Below are 16,257 nucleotides of genomic sequence, written 5' to 3' on the forward strand. Positions count from 1 at the left end.
TGTATGGCCAATTAATTTTTGACAAAGTAGGAAAGAGTATGCGATGGAAAAAAGACTGCCTCTTTAGCAGGTGGTGCTGGGAGAACTGGACAGCAACATGCAGAAGAATGAAACTAGACCACTTTCTTACACCATACACAAAAATAAACTCAAAATGGCTGAAGGACCTGAATGTGAGACAGGAAACCATCAAAACCCTTGAGGAGAATGTAGGAAAAAACCTCTTAGATTGTTGACATTCATTAACCACATTACCTGAGCTGATCTGAAGTCCTTAAAATGGATCTGTGCAAGTAGGGAACTTTTATATCTCCTGCCACCTCAATTGCCACACACCAAGCTCGAGTTTCATTAGCTTCAGGGTAAAGCCAACCTATCTCCTCTTTTCCTTCTCCTATGGTCAGATCTTCATTTCCTCACTGAGGCGTATACCAACCAAGCAAGTAAGCTCTACTCCAATCCCAAGCACAGATTATTAATTTCCCCGACTTGTCTCCCCCCCTAAAATGATGTTGAGAGCCTATATCCTTCCTTTCAGTGCCTGAATTAGGACACAAGTGCTTTATTGATCCTGGAGCATGTAAAATAGAAGCACACATTGTAAACTTACAGGCTTTAAAACACTGGCTACCCTAGTTACAGAAGACAGAACCGTGAAGATGAGGTTATTCACAAACATATGTGGCCTTGCTGGAGCTGGGACATTCATTTCTCTCACACTATTTCTTTGTATAAATACAACATTTCAGATATTCAATTAAAATAAGTACCCTTATTTTTAAGCCTTTGTCAGTCATGTGTTATAATTATTCATTGGGCTGCCTGGGATATTTCTCACAATTACTTTTCCTTATTTCCCCACTGAAATTACTAGTAATTTTTGGTTTTTCTTTCGTATAACAGGACAAAGCAGAGCATTCTGGCTATGCCTAAAGCAAGACTAATGTGCCTTTCCTAATAATGGCTACCTCCTGGTGAGGGCTGTCACTAAGAGAAGAAGAGAGGAAAACATGCAGGATTTATCACTCTTTAAGTAAAGAAATTGGTCTTATTTAACTTTTTATAAGTATAGACAGGCTCAAACAGAGTTTGTATTTCATGAACTGCCTAACTGTTGGAAATAGGTGGTTAATATATTTTATTCATCTTGTTTCTCTCAGAGTCTTTTATAATGGCAGTTCAGGTCACTTCTGCCTATAGAGTCCAAATGTCTTAGTCTAGGATTCATGCCCCTCAGCAGATCAAAGAGTGTTTTTGGGTGTGTATTTACACAACTGTTTCCTAGGGTACAGAAGAGGCCAAACAAAGGCAAAGAAAAGAGCTGGGATGCACAATGGCATTAACCAGTATCCGTACCTTATTAAAAAATAATTTCTCATTGACATTAGGGATTTTGCCTATTTTATTCACTAATGAACTGGAGAGCTTGGCTGTGACTTTTAATGCTGAATTGTCTTTGAAATGAAGTACTTTAGTTGCTGTAATTAGTTGGTGGATATCTTTTCTACCAATTTGACTTCTAATGTGAAATCAAGTTGTTATCACATAATACATGAATATTCTGTTCTGTCATCTTTAATACCTGACTTGGGAAACCTGGGCTTCCACAAGCTCCAAATAACTTACATTATATTTATTCATGTATTTCTCCTTCCTCAGGCAGATCCAAAATGCTCTTCTTTGTCCTTTTAAATAAAAAAGAAACAAAAAATTAGTAGCTTCCCTGGGTAAGAAAGAAAAAGTAATTATGAGAAATACTCCAGGAATAAATATTTATTTCCTGAGTACCTACTATCCATCAGCATCCTGCTAAATGTTACAGAAACAGAAAAATAAAACAGCCACTAACTTCAAGAACCTCATAGTATAGAAAGTAAGATGGATATTAGTATTAGTTATTCTCTTAGTTTATATAAGCCACAACAAACAACCTCAAAACTTCAGTTGCTTAATATAAAAGTTTACTTCTTATTTACTTATAATGTATGTGGGTTTTTAGGGAGACTCAGCTCCACAGTCAAGTCGGGGACCCAGATCTCTGCATCTAACTGACAGATGAGAGAAGAGAGAGGTGGTAGAAGATTGGGTTTAGAGGAAGTGAACATCTCTCTCATGCCCATTTCCTTTGCTGGCCTCAATCCATAGTCCTCCCCAGTTGTAGAGAAGGCTGAGAAATATAGTGTAACTGTGTGCCTGGGAGGGGAAAAGAATTAAGTCTGGTGAACACATATCATTACATTTGGTGCAGTATTAATATAGGGTTATCTGTGCTGTGACAAAAAGCAACACGAGGATTATGAGAAGAAGGAATTCTTAACTTAGTCTTGTGGTCTGGAGTTGGGGGTAGGAATCAGGAATGGCTTCTTAGAGAATGTGAGACTTAAACTATTAAAAGATGTGTTATCTAGGTGAAGAAGAGGAGAGTGGGGATTGAAGTAGGAGGGAGGATGTGAGCAAAAGTAGGAAGGCATGAAATAGTAAGGTGTATACTTTAGAGAACTTATGACTCAAAAGATTTACATCTAGATTTTACACTTTGATGAGAGACATAAGACTTTTGATCATCATCCATTCTGAGATTAGTAGCTGTTCTGTATCACACTGATACATACTAATTCAATTGTTCTGATCAAAAATGTATTGCCCAATTTTCAAAATCAAAGAAGTATTTTTTTTTTCAAACTAGTTGAAAGTCAAGCAGCCGGCACGACCTATTTAAGAACGTTATTCTAAAAAGAAAAAGAACTTGGAAATGAATTTCCCTGAAAATTGTATCTCCCTCTATCTGTGAAGATACAGAAACTGCATATTTTAAGGATGTATAGAGAAGCACAATTTGATGCATTTTTCTCCTATAATGTAGTTGAGAGCAAAACTTTCTATTGTAATACTCAGAGATGTTTTGTTGTGGGTCCATTGAAGAACAATTTACATGAAAAATGCTTGGATGAAAATATAATAATCTCTGTACCTTAATCTATATTGTTGATATTGGGTAACAAAGTCTAAAGCTCTAGTGTGCCCTAGAGCTCTTGAATTTTATAAATGTCTGATGCTTAAGACTAAAATCTGTCTGCATTAAGAATCTCTTTTAGGAGGAAATAAAGTTCTTGGCTCACATGGGGATTTCAAAACAGGAGTTACTGCACTGAAAGACACATTTCTTGGACCATTTTTAAATATGAGAAAAATGAATAGTACATCTAAATATGGAATCCATATCGATAGAACTGGAGGTGGGGTGGGCGTCAAAAAGTACTTAGGGGAAAGGCAGGAGGGAAGTAAGTTAAAATAGGACCAATAGTGTTTATCTTGAAACTTGGCAGACAAATCTAAAATTTTGTGGTTTGAAGATAGCGGAGAAAGTCAAAGAGATGGGAGAGTATTATAAGTTTCTGGGCAAGACCACAAACAGTAAACCAATATAGGTAGAATTAAATGTGCTAATGCATCTAAAGCATATAACACCATACCTGGCACCTAACAAGTGTTCAGTAAACATTACCTATTATTATTAATTATTATTATTATTATTATTACTATCATTACTAGTGTTCTGCTATATTAGACACTGTTAATGCAAGTATTCCCTCTTCTTGCTCAAGCTATTTCTTATTTTCCTCATTCAAATTTTTAAACTTCTTGAAAACAAACATTAAAAATATCTACATTGATGCTGTGTGTTTCTCAAAGTTGGCTCTCTTAAGCCAGCCTCTCCATCTTCCTCCAGACAAAGCTTTGTACTTCTCTCATTCCATCACACATAATTTAGGCTTTCCCTTTTTAAAAATTTTTCATTACTTTACTTTTTTAATGCTTATTTATTTGTGAGAGAGTGAGAGAGACGTTGTGACCAGGAGAGGGGCAGAGAGAGACGGAGACATCCGATACGGGGCTCCAACTCACGAGTCGTGAGATCATGACCTGAGCAGAAGCAAATGCTTAGTCAACTGAGCCACCCAGACACCCCTAAAAATTGTATTACTTAACAAAAGTTTTAAAGTTTATTTATTTTGAGAGAGATAGGGAGATTGGGGCAGACAGAGAAAGGGAGAGAGAGAGAATCTGAAGTGGGCTCCAACTGTAAGTGTGGGACTCAAACTCATGATCCAGGCTGAAATAAAGTCTGATGCTTAAATGGCTGAGCCACCCAGGCACCCGTAGGCTTTCCCTTTTGAACATGTATTACAACATTGTACTTGACTAGCAGCATCTTGAAGACAGCAACAAAATCTGTTTCATCCCTGTATTCTCAGGGAGACTGCTGTGTACTTGGCACAGAGCAGATACTTGAATATTTGAGTAAATAGCAGATAACTTACAGTTTACTTAGCCCTTTCATATTCCATTTTATTTTCAAGTAAGCTCAGCCATATGGGTTTTATTACAAAAAAGAACACTAAGGTTTAGAAAAGATTAAGAATATGGCCCAAAGTGGGAAATGATATAGTCAGTAATCTAACCATCCTGTTTGTCTTTACTTCCTAAACTTTTCAATAAAATGCATCACATTTTCTTGGAATTTATGATGATGAGAAATAACAGTGGGATATCAATGAGAGACCTGGGTCCTAACATGGCTCTTCCCCTTTTAGACCACTGCTAATCATGTGAGGCCTTATTTTTTTACCACAGCCTGCGAACTCCTTGAGGACAGAGACAGCTGTCTTACCTTTTTATCCCAGCATGTAACAGAGTGTGGCAGACTAGCTTCTCACAATACAGCACTGTGACTGATTGAATAAATATAATTATTCTTGATAATAATAGCAACAGTAACTGAATTCTGTATCAATAAATACAAAGCACTTTACCACCCATTTTCTTTTATCCAAACCCCACTATTTTAGATCTGACAATGCTGTTTTGTTAACTTTATTTTGGAGTGAGGCAAACTGAGTCTCAGAGGTTCTCAGCAAATGCCAAAATTCAAGCTCTTGAAGTAGACCTGGGATGCCAACACAGATATGTCTTACTCCACATTTCTTGTTTTTTCGTCATTGTCAGGCTGTTTTAAAGCCAGAGAGATTTTTATCTTTGCAGAGTAAGACTCAAAGAAGACCAAATATTTGATAAGTAGAAATAATACCAGTAGTAATGATAGAATTTCAAGGTTTTGGGGCTGTAGAGGTGGAGATTCCTTCAGCTGTACTTTTATATTACTGTTTCCCAAACTTCATGGTGTTTACACGTCATTGGGGATCTTGTTAAAATGCAAATTCTGATTCAGTAAGTCTGCCTCAGGGCCTGAGAATCTCCATTTCTAACAAGTTTTCATGTGTTGCTGATGTTGCTGGTCCAAGAACTACACATTGAATAACAAGGCTTTAGATAACAAGGCTTTATATCACCCATGAATGGTAGGGCCTTTGTGGTCTGCTGACTCATTCTTGATATTCCCCACTCCACTCTCTTGTCCCAAAGAGAGGATTTACACCAACATTGTTTTTCTGGGTAACCATTTTTAGTTCATAGAGAACTACCACATAAACTTATAGTCACTTGGGCAAGGATTTGAACACTGAGGAAAAGGATATAATCCATTTTTTTTCATCCAGATAGACTTCACAACATGCTGTCTACCTCCCACTGAAATGTTAAACCGCCCGAAGGGACTACTTCCAATTTTGTTTGTGAGATAGATGCCTTTGGGAGCATTGGTGGGTCCCAGAAGGGATCAGCATGGATCCAGAGAGCATCCTCTTTCATTCTGAGAACTAACAAAGCACTGGGGAAGTCATGAAGAGAAGAGGCTGGGAGTCTGCCATTTCCTAGCTGAGCTACCTTTGACAAAAATTCTCGGTTTCAGCATTTGCACCTATAAAATGGGAAGCATATTACCCACCTTAGAGAACTTGTCAAAATTACAGGTAATACCATGCCCCCTCTATAAGATTATGAATTTCAGTTTCCCTTTTTATTTAAATTCAAGTATAATTAACATACAGTGCTGTTTTACTTTCAGGTACACAACATAATGATTCAACAATTCTGTACGTTACTCAGTAATCATGAACTTCTTGAAGTAGAACCTGTGGTGCACTTGACTTTTTCCAACCAGAGTTCTGAATACAATGCTTTCTGTATAGTAGACCATCAGCTACTGATAGCCCAAAAAAGAAACTAACTGGAGGAACACTGTACCATGTAAAATATTATCATACTAATATTTTTGTATATTGTTTTAGTATTGCAAGAACATCCACTTATCCAATCAATTCCAAAGCTATGCTGTTTTTACTGTCTATTACCTCTCAGATTCATCTCCATCTTTACCATCCCTTTCCTAATCAAAACCATATCATCTCTCACCTGGGCTAACTAATAGCCTCCTAACTTATCTTCCCTCAACCACTTAACTTTCTCAAATCTATTATTTATGATAAGACTACAGTGATGTTTTAAAAAATTTTAAATGTTTTATGTAAGTGATAAATCACTAAATTATACTCCTGGAACCATTATTATACTATATGTTAACTAACTTGGATTTCAATAATTTTTTTAAGTTAAAAAAAAAAGAAATAAAAAAATAAAAAATAATTTATTTATTTTAATTTATTTTTGGGAGACAGAGAGAGACAGCGCAAGCAGAGGAGGGTCAGAGAGAGAGGGAGACACAGAATCTGAAGCAGGCTCCAGGCTCCGAGCTAGCTGTCAACACAGAGCCTGACGTGGGGCTCGAACCCACGAACCGTGAGATCATGACCTGAGCCGAAGTCGGATGCTTAACCAACTGAGCCACCCAGGTGCCCCCAAAAATAAAAATTTAAAAATCTTATAGAATCACTCTGCTGCTTAAAGGCCTCAGTGCCTTCCCATTGTACTTTGAGCAAAGACAAAAATTTTTAACAAGGCCTGCAATGCCATAAATGAAGTAGCATGTACCTGTGTCTTTAGCCTTATCTCCTACCTCTCTCGTAAGATCTTTGCACACTAGCCAGGACCACTGGCCTTCTTTCAGTCCCTCTAATGAAACAAGTGCCCATAAGGCATAGGAAGGAACCCAGGCTATTCTCTTTGCCTGAATTACACAGCCCATTCCCTACTTTAAAAGCCTTCATATTTTAGTTCACTATCAGTTACCCCAAGGAAATTGTCCATGACTCCACTGATTGAGCCTGAGTTTTGTTGTTGTTGTTGTTGTTGTTATATGTTCTCATACATATAACATTTGCGATTAAATATTTTTATATTATTCACTCAATATCCTCTTCAAGTAGAATATGAATTCTCTGAAGGTGGAGTCCTTAATGTATCTTGTTCATTACTATGACCACAGCTTTTGGCACAGTGCTTTGTACATAGAAATACTTAACAAATATTCACAGATTTGATAAAATATTAGATCAGTTCATAATATTGCATAGTATAAATGCTTTTGGTATAACATCAATCCAAATCTTGCATTAATTAATTCATATTATTCCTTTATTATTAATTCTTTTGATAATTTCCTTAGAGTCAAGTATACAGTATATTACATTGTTTTGCTCTTTTCTATACATTATTTTCCTTAAATATCTCTTAAATCTAACTTGTAAAATAGTTTAAACTCCATTTTTTTAAAAATATAATTTAGGGGCACCTGGGTGGCTCAGTCGGTTGAGCATCTGGCTTCGGTTCAGGTCATGATCTCACGGTTCGTGGGTTCGAGCCCCAGGTCGGGCTCTGTGCTGACAGCTAGCTCAGAGCCTGGAGCCTGCTTCACATTCTGTATCTCCCACTCTCTCTGACCCTGCCCTATTCCCACTGTCTCTATCTGTCTCTCAAAAATAAAGAACATTTTAAAAATTTAAAAAAATAATAAAAATATAATTTATTGTCAAGTTAGCTAACATACAGTGTATACAGTGTGCTCTTGGCTTCGGGAGTAGATTCCCATGATTCATCACTTATATACAACACCCAGTGCTCATCTCAAGTGCCCTCCTCAATATCCATCACCCATTTTCCCCTCCCCCCTACCATCAACCCTCAAGTTGTTCTCTGTATTTAAGAGTCTCTTGTGTTTTGCCTCCCTCTCTGTTTGAAACTATTTTCTGCACAGCCATTTTGTGGCAAAGGCTAGATTAACTGATTTAGATAAGTCCTGTATTCTCTCTACTCTTCAGCTGCCCAACTTCAGATTGTTGTGAAAGGAAGGGCATGACCAAGCAAGTCTGGCTTGTCAAGAAGCATGACTTGTGTTCCCTTATGTGATACTCTTATGTTAGGCCATTTACCTGTGTTCCAGTTTTCAAAGTGCATCTTATCATTCAGATCCTAAAAATGCAGGATTAGCAGGGTATATAGAGAAATATCTAATTTATTTAATTGTATAAAGTATTATTATATAATAAAGACTGGTTTCCTACTCTCAGGTACTCTTACACTCTTGAATAAAAAAATGAACATTTGAGACAAAGGTCTGGGATAGTTTAATGCAGCAATCATCTCCTGATTAGAAGGTGTTAAGTAGCACAGTGTTTCCTCAATTTTCCTGAGCCTGATAATTATCTGGGGCACTTATTAAGCATATAGATTCCCAAGTCCCTCCTCAGCAACTCTGGGGTAAGGCCCAAGAATCTTCATGTTTAGCCAATACCCCAGATCAGGAAGCTGGAGAACAGTGAAATGTATTAAATGGTGGCCAACACTAACTAATACCCTGATCTGGGAAAAGAACTATGAACTCTTTGATTGTAGCGAACTAATTTAGATTCTCTTGAAGAGAGACTAACTGCTCTCTGGAGGTGTGTGCTGTACTTGATTTAGGCTGCAGAGAGTACTGTTTTAGAATACCCAAGACTGACTTCCAGCACTGGATCTGCCTACTTTCATGTATCAAGGCAACAGATTAGTTCCTGGGACTCACTTGAATACCATGCTAAGGAGTCTGGACCTTTTTAAAAAAAATTTGGGGGGGGGATGAGTAGATGATGCCACTGGATTATTTTAACCACATATGGAACATGGTCATATTGATAATTTATTGTTGTGTTTGATGGGTTTTAATCCAGGAATTAACATTGTGTGTGGGCAACATAGCAAAAAGATGTTCTTAAGAGAAGGCCATAAGAGCACTGTCAGAGAAGCTTGACACTGGTACTTGGGTAAGAGACAGAGTCAGATATCAGAAACTGGGCCACCTAGGTGACTAGGTCAGTTAAGCATCTGACTCTTGATTTTGGCTCAGGTCATGATCTCAGGGTCGTGAGATTGAGCCCTGAGTCAGGCTGTGCACTGACAATGTGGAGCCTGCTTTGGATTCTTTTTCTCTCCCTCTCTCCCTGCCCATCCTTTTTCTCTCTTCCTCCCTCTCTCTCTCTCTCTCTCTCTCTCTCTCTCTCTCTCTCTCTCTCTCTCTCTTTCCTCTCTGTCTCTCTTTGTCTGTCTCTCTTTCAAAAATAAATAAACTTTAAAGAAACCAGAAAGAAAGAGCTCAGTATTAGAAATGAGAGCCATCTGTGGTTGAGGGACTTAAACCAGTTAAGGAATCAACAAGGGGCAGCAAGTATCACAGACAAGACAGAATGGTTAGTGGGGGCTTCAGCCAACATTTATTGCTATCTAGCCAGCAGTGTGAAGACACCATCCCTTTAGATATCCTTGAAAGTACCAGAAACTCTTGCATGTTTGGGATAAATTAGCAGCATCCTGACAGGTGGTCAAGACATACATGAATGTTTGGGGAACAGATCTGAGAGTCAAGGTTTGGAGTCCAGATCCTTATGAGGAAAACAGGTAAGAACAAGGCAAATTCATCATCACTGTGATAAAGGAGAACTTGAGTGAAGCCCTGGAGCAAATATCCAGAATTGGGTTTAGAAAGCCAGTTATGGGCCTTTGTTAACACGAACTAGGAAAAAGCTATGAGTTTAAAAGGCAATTTAGGAGCATATGGGTAGTTGGAGCACATTACCAATATCAAAGGGTAGACAGCAAGAATGACTGAGACTTCTGACATGTTAATTAACTTTTCTGAACCCCAGTGGCCCATCTATAAGATGAGGATGATAATGTCTATTTCACAAAGTTGTTGAGAGTATTAAATATGATGAAATGAAAGCTCCTACTACTGTAAAGAGACACAGTAGATACTCATTAAATGTGGGTGTTCTTTTTTGCCTTCTGCTTCAATTCAGAATTTGTCAAACAGCTGGGGTTAGCTCAGTCCTTCATAGGGAGGAATTTGGCTTGGATTAGAAAGAAGAAGAAGAAGGAGGAGGAGGAGGAGGAGGAGGAGGAGGAGGAGGAGGAAGACAAGGAGGAGGAGGAGGAGGACGAGGAGGAGGAGGAGGAAAAGGAGAAGGAGAAAGAAGGAAAAGGAGAAGGAGAAAGAAGGAGAAGGAGAAAGGGGAAGAAGGAGGAGAAGAAGGGGAAGGAGAAGAAGAAAAGAAGAAGAAGGCAGAATTTAAGAGATGTAACTATGGAGTTCCCAAAGGGGATAAGTCTTGATCTTGCTAGAGTAATCTAGGAAGAAGCTCATCCAAAAGGAGTCTTGGAATGGTCTTTTTTGTGAATTTAAGTGAAATAAAGCAGAGAAATTTCCTGCCTAGTATGGACCATGTCTTCCAGAGGCCCCATTTAGAAAATTAAAGTGAAATGTGTCAATCTAAAGCTTCAATAAGAGCTCATCTTTTGCATGGCTTTAAACTACTGACTATACTCAATTGGTTTCTCTAGCAAGATGGCTTTTATAGTTGATTACATGTCAAAAACTCAACTATATGAGGTTTCATAAAAAGCAATTTATTTTAACCTAAGGTACCTCATTCCAATGACTTACAAAGTTACAAGAGAAGAATGGGGCACAGTAGATGATCTCAAAATCTCTTACTTTGTTTCCATCGTCAGGAAGTTCTTAGAAGAGATCTTACATTGGTATACTTTATACTATACCATTTTATATATCTCCACTCTCTTAAAACTAGTTAACCATCCTCCCTGACTTCTTCCCCATTTTTTGCAATCATTGCAAATGAATTCCAATTGATCTAGCTTCTCCTTCTCTCTTATATGGACACACTTTTTGCATCAGTTGAGGTTTTTTTGCTTCTCCCCTTAAGAACACCTTTCTGGCACAGCAAGCAGGCTCTCCAGAGCGAGCTAGTTTTTATTGAGCCTCCTAGTCTTCCGCGGATATTCCTCTTTTTCTGATTGGTCTTTTTCTCATCTCTGTGTCTTAATGAACTCTTTAACCTTTTAGCATTAAAAACCACCCTGCTTATTTTTGCCTTAGAATTCCAGAGGTATACTTCTCAGGGCACGTGTCTTTTCAGATGCCTTCTCTAATCATAGCCTATATTACTTGTTTCTCTTTAGCCTAAATGGATAGACCCAAACTATGGTTTATTGACAGTTGTACCACATCTGCATCATTTATCTTCCACAGAACACAGTGGATGAGGATAGAGTAGTGGATAGAGTAGATAGCTGAGTCATGGAGTAGTGAGCTTTATATCTCTGACTCTTCTAGTCTTTTCAGTGTCATTATTATGACAATCACATTCACTTTCTCTAGATTTTTCATAGTTTTCTTGTATTTGTTTTTCCATTGTTGCGATCAGGTGTGAGTCAGTAACCTTCTATGCCCATGTCATAAAAATTTTAATGACTAACATGCAGAGTGCTTACTCTGTGTCAGGCCTTGTGTGTATCTGTATTGACTAATGTACATACTATGTAGTAACTAATTTAATCCTTACAATAACCTTAACAGGTAAAAAGTATTAATAGCCTTATTTTTCCTATGAAGAAAATGGAGGTCAGAAAGACTCAATGACTTGCCCAAAGTCCTGCAGATGATAACTAGCAGAACTAAGACTGAGTCCTACTTCACAGCCTGCACTCTTGAATATTATATTGTGACATTTTTCTAAGGCTGGTTACAAAGCATGTTTACCTCTGTCTTCAGGTCTCCACAGCAATCCCATAATTATTTGCATTTTACAAATGAGTCAATAAAGGCTCCAAGATATTAAAAATGTGCTGCAAATCACACAGAGAACTGGAACTAGGATATAAACCAAAGTTACTGATTTTAAATTTAGGTGTTTTCTACCAAAGAATTGATGTTCTAAATTCAAGTTCTGGGAATAAATTTTTATCTGATTTAACTTATAGGTATGCACAGACCTTGTATACATATGTGTGCATGTGTGTGTTCGCACACATATATTTATATATCTTTTTATATTAACACTCATGTAAATAAGTTATCATCTGGAAACATTTTTAATTTTTAATTTGTTACTATATAAGCATCACAAGATGTGATGAGTCTTTTGAAAAAATATAAGTAAACCATTTATTATGTCTTTAAAAAAGACTATATTTACATTATCACATTTTGCTTTATTGGAAAGTTAATATTTTCGACATTGACCCCTGGAGTTTAAATCTAAGGATAATCCATTTTAAGCAGATGGTGTACTCCCCAAAGGCAAGATTGTACAGAATTTTGTTCCGTGCAACTCCCTGGTTTCCACATGTCCTCTAAGTCCTATATTTGAAAGATGTTGGGATATGGTAGGTAGACACAGTTTGTGATGTCACCTGACCTGGTTTTGAATCTTGATTCCACTTCTGACTTTCAACAAATTATTTTCACCTAACTTCTTTCTCTAAGCATCAGTATTTTAATATGTTAAAAAGAAGTAATTTTCTGACCTTTAGGCTTTCTCTCTCTAATTTTCTCTTCACAGAGTTGTCAAAGTGATAGTTCTATAATACTGCCAGATCATGTCATTAACCTCCTTATAATTCATCTCTCACTCTCTCTAGTTTTAAGGATAAAGTTCAACTCTTTAGGCTGACCCTTAAAGCTCTTCATAACCTATCTTTCTAGTTTTATACCTCTCAAACTTCCTTCATCTTCCCTACATTTGAGTGGCACCTCTCCCCAAGTTCACCTAGTTATTAACAGCTTCAAACTTAAAATCCAGATTTTCTGACATTAAGTTTAATACTTTTTCTACTCTAACATCTTCTCTAACAAACGCTAGACATAACTTATTATTGAAGCTGATTCTAGTTACTAACCACACAGCATGGGTAGTATATGATCTTTTCTTATGTTAGATAATAAAAAAAAAATCAGTTAATGCTAATTTTTTGTACCACTCTGCTAGACACTGTGTAATCTAAGTAAGATACAGCCGCTTCTGTTAAGGCGCTCACAACTACTGGGAGAGATGAAGACAAACAAAATGGATTCTAATTCAGATAAAGTCTTTCCCTCTTTTCTGAATTATATCTGTAACATGTATCAGAGGAAGGGTATGGAGACAGAGTCTTTGGGCTAGTGAGGAGGTAGGAAAGAGCCCAAAATTGGGAGTCATTAGGCCTGGATTCTGACTCTGGTCTGTGAACTTTCTATGTGACCTCAGACAAATAATTTCCCCTCTCTAGGCCTCTGTTTCTGCATTTAAAAAAATGATGGGTTTTGAAAAGCATTAGATGATGCCTAAGATTGAAGTGAGCTCTAATATCATCATTCTTGCAGCTAACGTGGAGTACTCTTCTGAAACAAAAATAATAGCATTAGCTGAGTGCTTTCTATGTACCAGTCACTGTTTTAAATGCTTTACATGCACCAAATCATCACAACAAACTTATGAAGAACATATTAGTTTCATCCCCATTATACAGGCTAGGAAGCTCGAGTAAGAAGAGGTTAAATAAGTGTATTTCTGTGATTTGAACTTAGGTTTTTATATATGCAGAACTGGTACTTTCCTCACCCCTGTTTGTGGCTTCTTGAAGATGCCTGCGCTGGCAGCAGTGGTGCCCAGCTCTTCAACTGCATGGAGACTGGAGCATTAATTTTGCCATAAATCACATATTCCTTTGATTTTCTAAGTTGTAAATAGTCATAAGCATATATCTTCAGTGCATACTCCCTGATGGAAGTAGTGATTCTCTCTCTTGGAATCAGTGGTCATCATTCTTATTCCAGATAATGCCACATCAAAAAATATTTAAGGAGCCAATGTGCCTGTTGTTGATCACTTTTATTTTTTAATCTTTTTTTTCACGCATGCAAAAGCAAAGGGCTTTATTACGGGTTTAGGTTCGCTGGGGCCTAAACTTGGGCTCACAGACTTTACCTGCGTGGTGGATCCATGCTGAGAGCCCCGAACAAAGGTGGGGTAGGGCTTTTGTTTGGGAAGGGGGAGTTACAGGAAATGGTGTTGTAGGTACAGTGATCCAATTATTATTACACAATATTATTGACGGCAGGTTTATCCAATTACAACATTTAGAGTGTTAACCAATCACAGAGTAGGCCCAGGACCCAGGACCCTCACATAGGGTGTAACTAGCCTGAAGCAATAACTGATTACCTATAGCTTCTATTCCTAGGCCTGCCCTTAGGAATGTTAAGGGTATTACAAGCTTGGTCCCTCTTGCCTTGGGCAATGTGTGCCCTTCTATTGTCTCAAACCTGTGTCCTTACATTCCCCCCTCTGTCTTGTAACTGACCCAATCCTGGGTCAGCTGAGTTACCATTGTACCCCTAAAGCCTGGCATAGCCCTCCTTGGTGTAAGGGGAATTTCTTACCCTGTAAAGGGCATAGGGAAGGAGAGTTTACCCAATTTCCACCAGTCTCCATGGTTAATTTGGTAAGGGTCTCTTTTAGGGTTTTTAATATCTGGTGCTGCCTGGTTTACAAAAGTAAGAATGACAGCCAATTTGTTTCCTCATTTGTCAGGATCCTTGAGCGTATAAGTGCAATATGCCTTCATAATTCTTACTAACCTTAGCCAAATTGGTGGGCCGTCTAGCGGCCACTTGAGACCCCCCCCCCATTAGAGTCTGGCGGTAGAGGCGTAGGCTCCCCTTACCTTTTGCAGTGTTGAAATCCCATGCCTAGATCAGAGGCAATTAATACCAACAGAACATCCTCTCAGGAGCTCTTGCTGTTTCCCCAGCTTTCTGGGGCAACATTTGCCAGTCCGATGGCAAAGAGGCAGGACAGTTTATTTTACTGGACCAATGATTCCTCAGGCTTCTGCCGTGCTAGACCAGCCAGCTTCCGGGGTGTGGCTGGAGCAGGGCTGGAGATCTGCGGAGTCAGAGTCTTTGAGGGTCAGTTTCAGCCGATAGACTGGATCTGGGTCACCTTTAAAACTTTTACCAATAAGAGCATGGCCTACTTGCTAGTATTATACAAGCATGATTAACAGTGGAGTCAAATAGATCTAATAAAAATAAATAAACAAAATGAGGGGCGCCTGGGTGGCTCAGTTGGTTAAGCGTCTGGCTTTGGCTCAGGTCAGATCTCACATTCGTGGGTTTGAGCCCCGCGTCAGGCTCTGTGCTGAAAGCTAGCTCAGAGCCTGGAGCCTGCTTCCAGTTCTGTGTCTCCTTCTCTCTCTGCCCCTCCCCCTCATGCTCTGCCTCTCTCTGTATCAAAAATAATAAAACATTAAAAAATAAATAAATAAACAAAATGAGTAGTGCAATTCAGAATTTTTAATGTATGGGGTCGCTTCAGTGGCTCAGTCAGATGAGTCTCCAACTTTGGCTCAGGTAATGATCTCACAGTCTGTGGGTTTGAGCCCCACATCAGGCTCTGTGCTGACAGCTCAGAGACTGGAGCCTGCTTTGGATTCTATGTCTCCCTCTCTCTATGCACCTCCCCTGCTTGCACTCTGTCTCTCTCTCAGAAATAAATAAACATTTAAAAATTTAAAAAAAAATGTGTGTCCCCTCATTTACCGATCTATAAATGTGACAATTGAAGTGGATTCCTTCCTATTAATGTTTTATAAAGTATGATACTCTGTGAGTTTATATATATGAATGTGTCTTCATACACCTATACACACACATTTAAATTTAAGGCTTTAGAGGAGAATATATAGAATATTAGTGATAATTTATTTACCTTTTACTACTCATTCTGCTTTCCAAGGTTTCCCTGTTAACTGTGATTGGGTCCTAAGGCCTTTATGATCCTTTCTAACAAAGAGATTGTGATTCTGTGATATTTTTATTTTGGAGGCCTTGAGACCTCAACCGTGTGATGAACTAGACTGGGCATTAATTATTCTTCTCATTTACAGTTGAAGAATTTGAGTCTCAGAGAGGCCGCTCAACTAAAAAGGGAAGAACCAGGACTTCAAATCAGATTTCGCTGATTCTGAAGTCTGCATTTCTTTTCTATACTAGAGTGCCTCCCTTGCATTTCTCACATATGATTTTACTTAAGCCTGGGATGGGTAGATCGAGAAAACTAGAATCCTTGTGGCTGTAGGCAGGCTCAG

This window comes from Suricata suricatta, chromosome 8 (genome assembly GCF_006229205.1).
Source record: "Suricata suricatta isolate VVHF042 chromosome 8, meerkat_22Aug2017_6uvM2_HiC, whole genome shotgun sequence".
NCBI lineage: Eukaryota > Metazoa > Chordata > Mammalia > Carnivora > Herpestidae > Suricata > Suricata suricatta.